Raw genomic sequence first — 14,402 nt, forward strand, 5'->3', positions numbered from 1 at the left:
ACAGAAAATGCGCAGATGAGTCGCAAAATTGCTAGAAGAACAAGGATTTTTAGTATTTAGGTAATTATTGCCCGTGTTTTTCAGTATTTCTAATGAAAGAGTTAAATTTACTGTGCGAGATGGAAAGCAGAGTGATAATGACCGAGGAGGCGGGGACTGCTCTGCAGCAGAAGGATGAAACAATTGAAGAGATTGATTGCTTGTGGCTTATGTGGGATCACGTTGATTGGCAGGAAAATCTCCCATCGCCATCCACCCCGAACAGGCGCGCCCAAAAACCTGCCTCTTCTTGCCCCCATTGACTGCCGCCCGCTCGTCGCCAGAAACCAGTTTGTATCCCAAGCAATACTCGAGGACATCGTTGGATTTATGAAGCAAAATCCGCGCTCTTCATCCTTTATCCAGACGAGCCCGAATGGTCACCGTCACTCTAATTGCTTGGTCGAAGAAATGATCCACGACATTGCTTCTGCAATTCACGGCAAAACGGTCGACGAGATTTTGCCATCACCGCGCGAGGCAGACTATGTAGACTTACTAGAGGACCGTCGGCCATCCTGTAGAACAGCGTTGAAGTCGTTCGCTGTGATGGAAGAGGAGAAGGAAAAGGAGACCAGCGGATATTCGTCGTTCGAATTTTGGCGTAGTTTTTTGCGATCGCACTATACTTCAAAGATCGTCAAGGTTGACGAAATTCAGAAGTGAGAAGAGCAATGAAAGCCGCCCTCAGAGAAACGTCCCGTTGACAACACGACCTTAATGGCAAACAGTACAGTAAACGGCACAAATTAAGTTTCTCCCACGAGGCTATGACACTTACATTACTTACAAACAAGACATTTTTTGACTAAGTCACGACAGCATAAACTCAAGACTCCTGAGTCGGTAAACTGTGTTCAGAGTTCATTTTTGCCGCGTGCCGTTATCGTATAATTGATGTATCAACACGCTAATAACCAATTTAAATTAAATTATCCATCGGGCAGTATATATTTTTTATTGCTCGATAAATTATTTTTGTTTTCATCTGTAACAGGCAGTTCGTTTTCTCCTTTTTTCGCTTTATAGCGTGATTTGTACCTTTTTTCTTTTCGATTACTGTTGTGTTCCGAGGTTTTTTTTTACCAAAGAGTGGTTTTAACTGATCGCATTTTTTTAATGTCTGAGTTTATTTTTTATTATTTTCATTTACTCAGTTTCTTTACTTCTCATTTTCATCTGGATGTTCAGTATTTAAGTTTTTAAGTCGTTCTCATGAAGATATTAAACGGTTTCCCTAGTAGGAAGCTATTTTCTATAACCAGCAAAAATTAATCGCGTTTTCTTGGGTCGATCTCCCTTCATATGTAAAAGGTGCCGCCCTTCCTTCTACAAAAAGCCGAAAAGAGAAACAAACATGACAAACAAACTCAATGACGGAGGTAAGTTTGTAAAGAATTTTCTCGAAATGTCAACCCTGAGAAACTCTTAACCGGTGTTCGATTTACATTATCAACTAGGTTAACAAAATCAAATTATCATGAAAAACAAACAACGGAGGATTTCTGCTTCTCGTGATACATAATTGTAGACCAAATTCTGAGTATTAAATGATCGATGAATTGTCGAGATGCAAATGAATAAAGGCTGATAGTTTCGAAAGAAACTGTTTGGGGCTGCGTCGGTGGGAGTAACGAAATAATTTGGATATATCAACAAAGTTGAAGTGGTAAATTGGCCACCGTAACGATTACAAAAGCTGACGTTTAGAGTGTTAGCCCTTCGTCGGAGCGAATAGAGGAATTGTGGGTTGTGTGTGCTTTTAAAGGCAGAGAATGGAGCTCTTATTATTTTGAGATGCAAGTTGTATTTCATGTTTTGGTGTAAACTACATGGTGAAAGCTTTTGAAAAAGTCATTTGCCAACGACAATTATTTGTCTCAAAATACTATGAGTGATAAATGGTTAACTCGTGAAGTGATTAACACCAATGACTGACCAAATCAGTTTTTATCGACTGCGGAATTTTAGCTAAGGAAACGCTGTATCAAAAAAACGGTACTGCGCTATATTTTAAGAAAACATCAGCTGAATTTCCCTTTTTTTGAATCTTAACTCAAATTCGATCGCACCGCATGTGTTGCCGGCGTCCTAAATATGACAGAGAAAAAACATTGCATGGGCAAGAAGCTTGTTCTACATACCTTGGCATAAATTTTTAATTTGCGTTAAAATCAGTGTTTCAAACCGCTCTTCGACACACCGCTTCTGTTTTTCAGGACGTTTTAACCCTTTAAACTAGTTCTAATGACAGATTGTTTCATGTTGTAAGCTGAGACCTGGCTAGGATGTAAGAGTGTGATATAAATTTTTATTACATCTATTTTGAAATCACTGGTGGTCCCTGTAATCTGATTGGCTCTAATTAGTGCGATTTATTCACGAATCGCACCATTTTTTGCTCTAAATCGCATCATTTTACGCCTGACTGAGTTTTTGACACATGACGTCAAAGTCTTTCTGTTTCATTTTGCATGCAAAATAAGATGTAAAAGCATTTCCGGTTCCGCTTTTTATTTAAAAACCGGCTCAGTGTTGCATCAATAAAATATTTGAATTGACCAAGTCCTGTATTTGGGCGATTTCAAAATGGATGTGTCGTGCAATTTTGGTCTGAAATCATACTTGTGACTTCAGCCCAAATTGCACTCCACTCAGTTCAATTACCATTATGAATATCGGTTGATTGAACGAAGGAAAAAAAAGGTACCATGAATAAACGATTATCAGTTTAGATACTTTAGATTATAACTTTAACATTACATAATGAAAGCGAAGAGCAGCTTCAATTTACGGCTAAAACAAGGATGAACTCCGATCCAGCATAATGAAAAGACTGCAAGTAATCAACAGAACAAAAAAAATGCCACTGCACTGCTACAGCTTAAGCTGTTTGCTCGTTTTTACTTTGAGTTCTAATCGGCTCTCTGTAATGTTAAACAGTGTTTTTATTGCTCTTTGAAATGTTTAACAGTGTTTTGATTGGCTGTTGTGAGTACTTCGTTTTGACGTTCGACACCCACAATCGGTGTCCTAAACATTATGCAATGACGTATTCGTGTTCCTTGTCAACCTTCCTTATCAGCCAATCATCGAGTTTTAGTTGCATTTCGCTCCGTCCCACGCCACCACGACATTTCTCGTTAGTCGCCTGTGTCGAAACCATGAACGTAACGACTGGCCGAACCTTGGAAGTCTCCAAGCATACATGAAAGGATTGATAATGGAACTTACGGAGAGAAATTCGTTCGCAACGAAGTAATATACTTTGTACGAATACGTGTTCCGACAGGAACAAAAATACAAAATCTGCACATGGATAAAATAAGGTATAAATGAAAGGAAAAACACGAAAAGGATCAACACAAAAGTTATAACCATTCTGTTCTCTCTCTCGAGTTGCTGCCTTCTGTTGGCCGCTGTGAGACTGGCGCGAACATTTCTAAGTTCCTTGCTTTGACGGAAGATCGCTCGGTAAATTTTCACATAAACTGCTGTTAGAATAAACGATGGTATTACGAAATGAGAGTAGCCATAAGCTAACAGAAAATTCTTTCTTTTGACTTCAGCAATGGGAAGGACAGACATGATTAATCCATTTATCCAGGTTACTGCAATAGCAATCTTGGCCTTTTTGTTGGTTATTTTCTGTGGATATTGAAAAGGTTTGATCACTGCTACATAACGTTCATACGACATCGCCATAAGAGTGCAAACAGCTGCGAGAATAGAAACAGCTCCGATAAAATACTCAATTAGATTTAGAACGAGCAGGTCTCCCAAACCACGGTAGAAGTAAGTTAACTCAGCACCTCTCAGAAAGCTCACAAGACCGACGAAAAAATCCGCGACTGAAAGACTGGCGATGAGGAACACAGACGGGGTCCGCAAACAACGACAGGGATCGCGACAAAATGTGAAGAACAGGAAGCCATTTGTGACCATGATTATTGTACCTAGAATGTAATCGAGAATCACGAAGATAAGTAAATTAAAACCAACGACTAAAATACCAGAGGCGGTCTCTGCTTCGCTTCCATTTGCCGATGGTGTTGAGTTCATCTTTCGATTTAGATTAAATTGCACCGGCACTCGTCAAATGAATGGTTCCTTTTCTGAACAACTCCTTCTAAGACCTCTTCGGAAGCCAGAAGCTCTGTAAGTTATGGACACTTCATTTCTAATTGATGCTTTATCTGTTCAATGCAAATCTGACAACGATCATAGATTAGACCATTAACACGCCTAAACGTTAACAAAAAGTTTTCAGATAACGCAGAAATGACACAAGTATTTCATGAGATTATTCCATGTACGTGCGAGAAACTTCAGATATAGCCTGTGACAGGTTATAATATCATAGATGACACAACATTTGAGCAAACTTTAATGCACGAACTCTGTTTCATCTTTTCATCGCTTGAATGTTGTTAAATATTCGATTGTAAATTGTTTTCTCTTTCTGTTTTACTGAGTTAACTTTTCTATAATAAATGCGAGCTGCACAGAAATTCGTTGAAGGAAGGAACTTTGAAATCCTTATAAATTCAAATTGACCCATCATGATCATCAGTTAATATTCATTGCCATGAATGTATTTTTACCTGTTTCTACAAGCAGCTGTGTTTCCAGGACTATTAAGAGAATAACCAATAACTGAACGTCATCAATTTCTAATTAAGTTTACGACTCAATTGTCAGTTGCGATAATGTTAATTTGGGGAAGCACGTACGACGAGCAACAAACCTGACTGCAGAGAACTACAATGTTCGATTATAATCACGATTTTTTATTTACTGTCCATGTGATGCATGTACTGGATGACATTTAGGGAAAGGTCAAGAACATGGGATGAGATCTGGTTTAATAAAAAACGATCAGGCAACATTTGTACAAGATTGCTTTAAGATGGACGTATTCGAGTTTATTTGAGTCGCAAGGTCTCTACTAACGAAATTATGATTTTTCGTCAAATTCCTATCAGCCAGACGATTGAAAAAAACGCCGAATTAACTGCAGAATTTTTAGGTCATTTTTGTTAATGTTCCGCAAATCCTCACTTGCTTAGTGCCTAGTCCCTTGTGGTCCTCCCTTTCTTTCTTGTACGTGCCTAGTCCAGGAAAAATGGGAAAGAGAACAACTCCACAAGTCTTTCCCGGTGTCTAGGTACTAATATTTGATATCCACTTACATCAACCATATACCCCTAGCAACCCCTATTAACTATTTACCCCTACCCCTTACGGAAATTTCGCCAATGATCAATACTCTGGGTTAAAACTACAAAAATCATCGAGAATCAAACATAAAAGACACCACATATTGGTATAGTATTGTAATAATTGTCCGCAGTAGTCTGGGACGAGACTGGCATAGTCCAGTGTCGTGTTCGGTTCGGTTCTAGTGTGTCGTTAAACAGTTTGTCTTCTATAGTTCAATAAAGTTTGGTATCACAACATAGGGGTACCGTATCAACATACAACTATTGTTCAGTTTTGGTAACGCTGTATTTGGTTTGTTTACTAGAAAGTCCTTTTGTCTTTTCACAATCGAGGGCAGTTGACTGGGTTTGGTTTGTATACACTTGTTCACGATAAAATAAGAGCACTTTTGCAGTAAATGGTTTGAACCCGGGGGTAACATGTGAAGGTGTAGTCTGATCGTCCGGGTGAGTGTAGTCCTGAGAAGGACTGTTGTCGGTGGCAGTGACTGACGTTTCGACAACCTGTGCGGAAGTCATCATCAGAGTCAAGTGAATGATTGATAAGAACATTCTACTGACAACAATCATTCACTTGACTCTGATGATGACTTCCGCACAGGTTGTCGAAACGTCAGTCACTGCCACCGACAACAGTCCTTCTCAGGACTACACTCACCCGGACGATCAGACTACACCTTCACAAGAGCACTTTTATTGAATTGGTTCTTTTGTGTGTCTAAACGATTGGAAGACTTGCTCATAACAAGGCGAGAGTCGAGTGGCTAAGATTGTCTAGAACTACACGAGGTCAACTTTGCATTACGAGAAAACTTGTTCTGAGTTTAAATTATTTAAATAAAAGATATTATGAAATATGTTTCCAGTTATTTAAGTTAAACATTTTAGTAGCTATGTGTTTGTTTGTCACTGTACTGTTTCTAGCAGCTGATATATTATTTAAAAAAATTATCTTTTAAACTTTTAGGCTCAAAATTTTAGAGGTCTTGCTATAATTGGGGACTTTTTAAGGGTCGTCCCTCGGTTTATCGCGACAGTTTGTTTTCTAAGCCTGTAGATTATCAGCGTTTCTTACCATGCTGAAAACAATCTTTGTTCTTTTGATTGTCTTGTCTTTCATACAGTCTATACGGGGTGCAAGTGAGTATGGAACGGATGTTAATTCGTTCTTTTTCAGTTTCTCTTCCAGTTTTATTCATCTTTCAATCAGGATTACAAATTAAATGAGGATATAAAAACAACTCACTCATTCATGTCGTAAATGTTAGGATATTTTAATTTCTGTCAATTTTTCTGGTCACGATGAACACACGCTGACGTATGAAACTATTTTTAACATTGATTCTCAATGTAGTGAGTGTCGACCAAAGTAACAATCGTCGCATCAGTTGTGATGGTTCATAGGCCACTTTCATTAATGGCTGCCGGATTAATATTCTTTTGTTTAAATGTAAATTAGTCCTTCTGGCCTCGTTCTGGCCTCGTTCTCCAGTAAAAAATTCAAAAGAATACATTATCTCAAGCGAGGCCAGAAGGGCTAATTTAAATTTAAACAAAAAAATATTAATCCGGCAGCCATTAATGAAAGTGGTTTATAAGAGTGACTAGCATCTAATTTCTCCTTACAACATCAACCCTAAATCAAACATTAAGATTGAGAGAATAAAGGAACTGATCACCAATTAAAGAAGCTCTTGATTGTTAAACAAATTCTCCTTGTCAGCATCTTAGGAAATGCATAGAGAACAGTATGGAGAATATGCATACTGATGTTAGGTTGTGAAGGGTTAATGGTACAACACTGCTATTATTTTTGCCGAGCAAATACATTTTTACAGGAATGATAAGCTGATCACACCCATTGAATTTATTCAAATTACTCGATTCCTGGGATGGTCTTATTGGTCCTCGTTGGAAACTGGCTAAGGTATTGAAAAATAATTATTTCAAGTGTTCATTATTTGGAATAACGCGATTAGTTTTGCACAAACCCTCTCACTGACCCCGATAGTCCTCCACTTACTTGCTATTGCAGTGTATCAACTTAAGATAGCGAGTAGACAAGATTAGACTTTTCGCCAATAAATACTGGATAGAGATAGAAAAACTCTTCTGAAGATAAAACATGTGTAGATGGCTTTGGTTGTTACCTTCTCACTGCTTCGCCATGTTTACTTCTCAGTCAAGTGAACATGCCGTCTTCCCTTAACTTATCACTGTACTTACTTCGAATTCCAGTAATCTCGATTTTGTGTCAAATACTAATTGACTGATGTTAACATTCGCGTATAAATCATCGAGATTGGTGAGAGAATAATTTTTCCCTACACTTTACGCTTTGTTTGGCATCGAAATAATTTTGATTCAAAATAAAAACATTATAACCATTCCATCCTTCTCGATGATCGGGAAGGAAGGGCTGAGAAGAATGTCGCCATAGACGGAGAGAAAACGTTTTTCTGATCGTGTCTTTACAGTCACTTATTCAACTTTTGTTATGCAATGGTAGGTTGTAATAACTGTTGATGGTTCCAAGCCTTTTACATTTATCTTCAACAAGTGGATACACGAACTCAAGTGGGAAACAGCTTACGGTGAGAATGACTTCAAAATAAAAAGACAAATTATTTCCTCATGAAATAATCCTTTTTTACTTTTATAGACCATTTGAAGAAAATAAACAAAAAAAAAATTAAAAATCAAACAAGAAAAAACCCAGTTATTTCCAAACGTGAGATTATTTTTTTGACCCACGGAGTATGATCTATGTGTATACTCATAAAAATAATGACTAGGCCAGAAAATAAATTGACAGAAAATTAAAATAAACAAAAGTAAAGCAGACAAACAAAATGGCGGAAAAGAACACTGGAAAAAGACTTGGACCTTGGGGAGGGTGGGTGCAAGATAAGTGTCTTAGTAGACGTAAGGCGCGTACTGTTTTAACAAAAAATTTCTTTGTCCTATGGTAGGAGGGGGGGAGGGAAGGGGGAAGAAAATCACCAGGACATTGATAGGGTCGACAACGATCCCTGCTATGTAAAAGTCACAAAACATTTTAAAATGTTTTTAAAAAATTGCTAAGGCGCCATTTGTTGCTTCGATTCGTGTTTCAAACATTACAAATAGGACTTACAATTCTCGTTCTTCTTAGCGAGTAAATGTGATGATTTTGAAGCATTTGGAATGGAGAATGGTACAGATAGTAACGCTTCCATTGCAGCAAGTTCGTATTACCCTCAATATCCTCCTTGGAGTGCACGTCTGAGAGCTGGGACTGAGAAAGGCTGGTACGCCACCAGTCTTTCACCGTGGATTCAGGTGGATCTTGGGAAGACAAGATGACTGAAGGGTTTGGCGACCCAAGGCAAGAGGTTTACAGTATTTGTGAAGACAGATAAGTTGGCTTATTCACTGGATGCGGTCTACTGGCGTATCTACCGTGGCAATGGGCAAACAAACAAGGTATCGTTATTCATCATAGCCGGTCATGCTTCTTTCGTTGCTAACATTTGGATTAAATCTATTAAAACAAAGTTCAGTGGGAGTCTTTGACGTCGTTGAGATGAGAAACAGGAACGCATCAATTTTTCTCCTCTTTCTTATGAACTTTTTCCAACTGAACTCAATTGATAAATCATAGCTACGTTTTTCCTTTCAGTTCTTCAATGGAAATACAGATCCCTATGTAGTGGTCACCAACGTCCTCGTCAAACCGGTTTATGCGCGTTTCGTGCAGGTTTATCCTGTTTCATGGAACGACGCTATAGTTCTGAAGTTAGAGTTTTATGGCTGTTTGACGACCTAGATTCCTTCCATTAATAAATTAAAGATCTTGTACAACCATCAAACAGCATCTTTGAAATCCCTTTGATTAATAACGAATAGCTTTATTCATGATTAAAAGTACAATAGTGTTATTTGGGAAGTCTTTCGTTTTCCGAAGTAAAACGTAATAATATGTGTGGGTGCGTGTACTATGAAATCATGAACAAATCTATAAAGAAATGCATGCTGAAACAAATACAGCATGAATGACGAGGAGACTTAAGCGATATGATTGTAACAATTGGGTTCAAGAAGCGATGAAAAAAAAATGAAGAATGAGTAGCTGAGTTAGTGGAACTGTAGACAGAGATAAAATTAGCGCGTGTTGCGGGGTCTTCGTTTCAGGTTATATATATCAGATAATTGCCAAATTTGTTTTAGGTAGAGTCGCACAGCTTAATGCAGCTTTCAGACTTCGAATTCTGAATTAGCTCACGCTAAACTGATTTGAAAGAGGTACTTCCCCTTAATTTTAACTTTTCCATGATGTGAGTGTTCCACAAAACTCCAGTTAAATCAGGGGTGCGTAGGCCTCTTACAGCGCCCAATGCGAAACTTACGTTGACTGGAACCGAGAGGCGATGAGATTCCTGTGTTATTGGAAGATTAAGTTCACAGGGAACAATGATTCATATGTTTAGCTATCGTAGGGCTTATGTGCGATGACGTCAAAACAATTTCTCGCAGCGTCAAACGGAGGCTTGGTGGTGATCGCCTCGCGTGTTTTGTTGGTGTTTAGAGAAAGAATCAATTCCCCTTGTCTGTTTTCTTTTAACTTTTTTTTCGAAATGCCTCAATGGTGTATTGCTTAGTGCTGTACAAACTCTTCAGACATGAAAATCAAAAAGTCCTGGCATCGCTCACCGAAGGAGAACAAAGAACTGCCTTCGAAATGGCTTGCAAAAATTCGGCGAACAAGCACTCGAGGCTATGTGGCGACCACTTTGAAGCCGACTGTTTTAGGAAAATCCCGGGTTCCTTGCTTGTCAACTTGAAACCAGGGTCTATTCCCACAAAGTTTTGCTTTGTGCAAGCAAAAAACACCGTGGAAACCTCCATCAGAGCGAAAATCGGTCGAACGAATGTAGCCGAGTTCGTACGAAAACACAGCGTCGGACGATCTGCCAGAAACATGTGATAGCTTTGAAAGTGACAACATTGGTGATGGTTTCGCGGGAATATCAGAAAAAAATATATCACATCGGACATGGCTGTAGAAAATTCGCCTAAATCACTCTTTCTGAGAATGATATCGACGGAGCTTCCTTAAGAGTGAACACCCTTAGGGCCTGATTACATGAGCCGGGCTGGCCCGGTTAGCTGGGCTGATTTCTTTTGTTTTCACACTTTGGCGAACACCAAAGCGTGAAAAGAAAAGAAATCAGCCCGGCTAACCGGGCCAGCTCGGCTCATGTAATCAGGCCCTTAGTCAACTGTCTATTCCTGCGTAAAAGAGATGGCTTTCCTGCAAGAAAGGAGCGAAATTGAGCGGAACGAAGCGATCCTTGGTCGAAAGGTAAAATACACGTGAATAGCTCATTTCCCCGGCATACGGGTATTTTACGTTGGATGATCAAACTAAAAGAAATCAACTGTCCCTTTCAGAGTTCAAAGTTATATAACTAGTGCTCTCGATAAGGACCTTATTGATCCAGACAATGCTGTCACTTTCAAAGCCATCACATGTTTCTGGCAAATCGTCCGATGCTGTGTTTACTACAAACTCGGCTGCTTTCGTTCGACCGATTTTCGCTCTCATGAAGGTTTCCTCGGTGTTTTTTTCTCCACAAAGCAAAGCTTTGTGGAAATTGACCCTGGTTTCAAGTTGACAAGCAAGGAACCCGGGATTTTCCTAAAACAGTCGGCTTCAAAGTGGTCGCCACATAGCCTCGAGTGCTCATTAAGGGCCTGACTACATGAGCCGGGCTGGCCCGGTTAGCCGGGCTGATTTCTTTTGTTTTGGTGTTCACCAAAGCGTGAAAACAAAAGAAATCAGCCCGGCTAACCGGGCCAGCTCGGCTCATGTAATCAGGCCCTAACTGGCGTGTTTGTTCGCCGAATTTTTGCAAGCCATTTCGAAAGCAGTTATTTGTTCTCCTGCGGCAAGCGATGCCAGGACTTTTTGATTTTCATGTCTGAAGAGGTTGTACAGCCCTAGGAATTACACCATTGAGGCATTTCGAACAAAAAGTGAAGAAAACAGACGAGGGGAATTGATTATTTCTCTAAATACCAACAAAACATGCGAAACGATCACCCCAAGCCTCGGTTTGAAGCTGCGAGAAATTGTTTTGACGTCATCGCGCATAAGTCCTATTGCAGGTGCCTGTGTATAAAACAAGACAAATTCATAGAAAAAAAGAGGACCTCAAAACGTTAATAAACTTTGCGAATTTTCATAGCTTTTCATATTTCAGAACAGTTCGACTTTTTTTTTTAATAATCGTTCGTGCTATGGTTTCGGTTATATCATAAATTTTTATCTCGATAACTTCACCTACCAGCTCGCAATTGGATTTGTTTTGAATTATATATAATTAGGACTTCTTCACACGCGCTCCAAATGACACAAACACGTTGGTTAAGTTAATTAACTTTTGGTTTTATTTGTCGAATATGGCTGGTGGTTCATTCACATGAAGAAAGACAATTGCCCAAGTGTCATTGCTCGCTCGAAAGTTTAAAAAGAAAACTAATAAAAATGCACTCACAGTTTGCTTAAATAACCACTCAAATTTCTTACACAAAAAAAATTTAAAGCATTTTCGAGAAGCCGGCAGGAATCTAAGAAAGGTAGGTTTATGGACATTAATTTTTTCATCCCTCGCAGCGAGGCTTTTTCTAAACGTAGCCAAAAAGTATTTCAGAAATGATCACAGTGTTAGTTCTCACTCATATACTCAAAAGAGAAATATTTTGGCTTGCGAAGAAACAAAGAAAACGCGTTCATTTTCCAGGTCATTAATTAATGTTAGAGGTAGGGGAAAAAATTGTTGTTGACAGCGAAGGAAAAGTTTCCCAAAGATATGTCCTCATATAACTTCAGCACAAGGAAAAGAACATTTATTACAGTGATCTTGGGTGATCGTTAATACGTTGTTTCAATATGAAAGAAAAAATAAAAATAAAAACAAAGAAAATAGAAATGATGAACGTCAGTTATAAAGGTTTGCCAGTCTCATTGCTTTTGCAAGATAATGAGGTTGTTCAAGAACGTCGCAAATTTTTAAAGGGACATTGACGGTTTGAAATTAACCCTCACCAAAAAATTAGGAGAGCTGAAGGTTCGATTGAGTGCAAACTTCTCAGTTCCAAAATCTCGAGAATTTATGGCAGACAGTGAGAAAAATTGAAATTTAGATCTTGGAAGAGATCTTGCGGCTCAGTGTTGTAAGTGCGCTCTGGGAGAAATTTGAAAGAAATTTTTAGCGTCAGAAATGAGAAAATTTAATACGTAACACTGTAAAAATTTCTCCCTTGTTAACTACAGGGGCCGTATTTAACGGTTGTAAAGTTAACATCTAGACCAAAAATATTGATTTTTGATATTTGTTGCTACCCAGGTTCATGCAGTAATACTTTGATGCTTTGGAATACGATCAAATTCCCTCGATGAAAGCATGCATCAAAAGGCCAACATTTTATCTCTCAAGGATCTACCATTTTAGAAGACCTTAAAGAGTTAACTTTTCAGTGATTATAAAAGTGACTCTGTAACATCCTTACGAAAACTACAAGTATTTGTGTGTAAATGAAACCTCTTTCTAAGTGGGTTTGCATGCTCGCTCTGCCGGTTGAAATTGCATTTAGAAGAACGCGTAAATAGTAAAACGACATTTTGCCGCAAGGGCAGCCTTTTTTCAAACGCAAATGAGTAATTTGATAAACTTGGTTTGTTCGCTAAGCGAAAGACCTTTAAAAAGCCAACTACCTTTTACAACGGATATTGTGGATTTTGTTTGGTTTTTACCTGCTTCTTGTTCTTCTACCACGTTCATCTTGAAAGAAGTGCAAGTGGTAGAGAAATATCAAACTAAAAAACATTCATATTGTAACAGAGGAGAAAGGGAACTTCTTGTCAATTTTACCTCCGTAAATCTCGATCTTTCCTTTTAATCACCATAGAGCTCTGAAAGGTACCGTTTTCATTCACGATGGGGGTTTCAAAGGCTTTGAAAATTATACCATAAACATAGTTAATAGAGGGGACTGGCATAAAACTATCAGCTACAAAAAAAAGAAAGGACTGGTTGGGATGCCAAACCTGTTTCATAATTTTCTCAATTTTGATTTTAAAAGATGGCCTCAAGCCGTCACTAGGGCCTTAGAGAAACGAGCCCCAGGCGACACGATTGTTGAAACCACTCAGACACGCTATTTGTTCAGTTCCTACTTCAGTTGAGTATTCATAGAACTTTTCATAACAAGTGTAGGTGACATGATTGTATATGCGACTCCAAATGACACTGACTGACACATGACACATTAGTACACGCTGAACTGTTCGCTCCAAATATGGAAAAATCTAACCACACATTTGGTCTTATAGAATATTGTTTTGCAAAACACTTGGGGATATGTTACTTCTAACATTGAAAATTTTTTCAAACTTGTGCTTTGTTGTTACCATGCGAGTTGAGTAGAAAGAGTTTTTTGCGTGATGGCTAAGTTAAAGACCAGCTGTTGTAGAAACAAAACAATCCGCTAAAGCTGCCGCTTCCGTCCACTAGTTAATGGTTTTCTTATCTCAATCAAAACGGAAAAAAGATTATAAGGCGTGCTGGATTGCCTTATCGGTTATAGGACGTCACAACTAAATTATACACATCCGCGCCATGTCAGCTTTTTTAAAGGAGTTTCAATTTTCAACTTAATTAAAATCATGCTCAGTTCAAAATTAAAAGCAAAAAGAGAAAAGCAAAGACAAAAATTATTTAAGAAAGATATCCAAGTTGATGACAAACTTTTAATCCAAATTCGTGAGTCTTGAAGTCTCGTTTTTTTCCTTAAATTTTGTTCACAGTTCCACTATAATTTACTCGTAGATGAAATTGTTTTTCGCGTTGGTGTGTGAATTAACAAAAAAAGCCAAAACTTAAAGGCTCTTTGTAACATCCATTAAGCTGTCTAAAAGTTTAAAATAACTTGCTTCAATCTTTTATTAGTAATAATGAATAAAGGGGGTACCGGTAAGTTTCTAAAGAAATTGTGGTGCTTCTTCGGTGGGGGTAACAAGGTCATTTGGTTATATCAACTAAGTCGAATTTGTAAAGCGGCCACCTTAACTCTGTACACTTTTGGATTTCCTCGAAG

The 14,402-nt window shown here is 38.4% G+C and overlaps 1 pseudogene; it reads right to left on the reverse strand.

The window, feature by feature from the left end:
- Window positions 1–2,068: 2,068 nt before the first annotated feature.
- LOC111327786 (adenosine receptor A2a-like) lies at window positions 2,069–4,437 on the reverse strand (annotated as a pseudogene).
- Between the last annotated feature and the right edge of the window lie 9,965 nt (window positions 4,438–14,402).

Source organism: Stylophora pistillata, chromosome 9 (assembly GCF_964205215.1).
Source record: "Stylophora pistillata chromosome 9, jaStyPist1.2, whole genome shotgun sequence".
NCBI lineage: Eukaryota > Metazoa > Cnidaria > Anthozoa > Scleractinia > Pocilloporidae > Stylophora > Stylophora pistillata.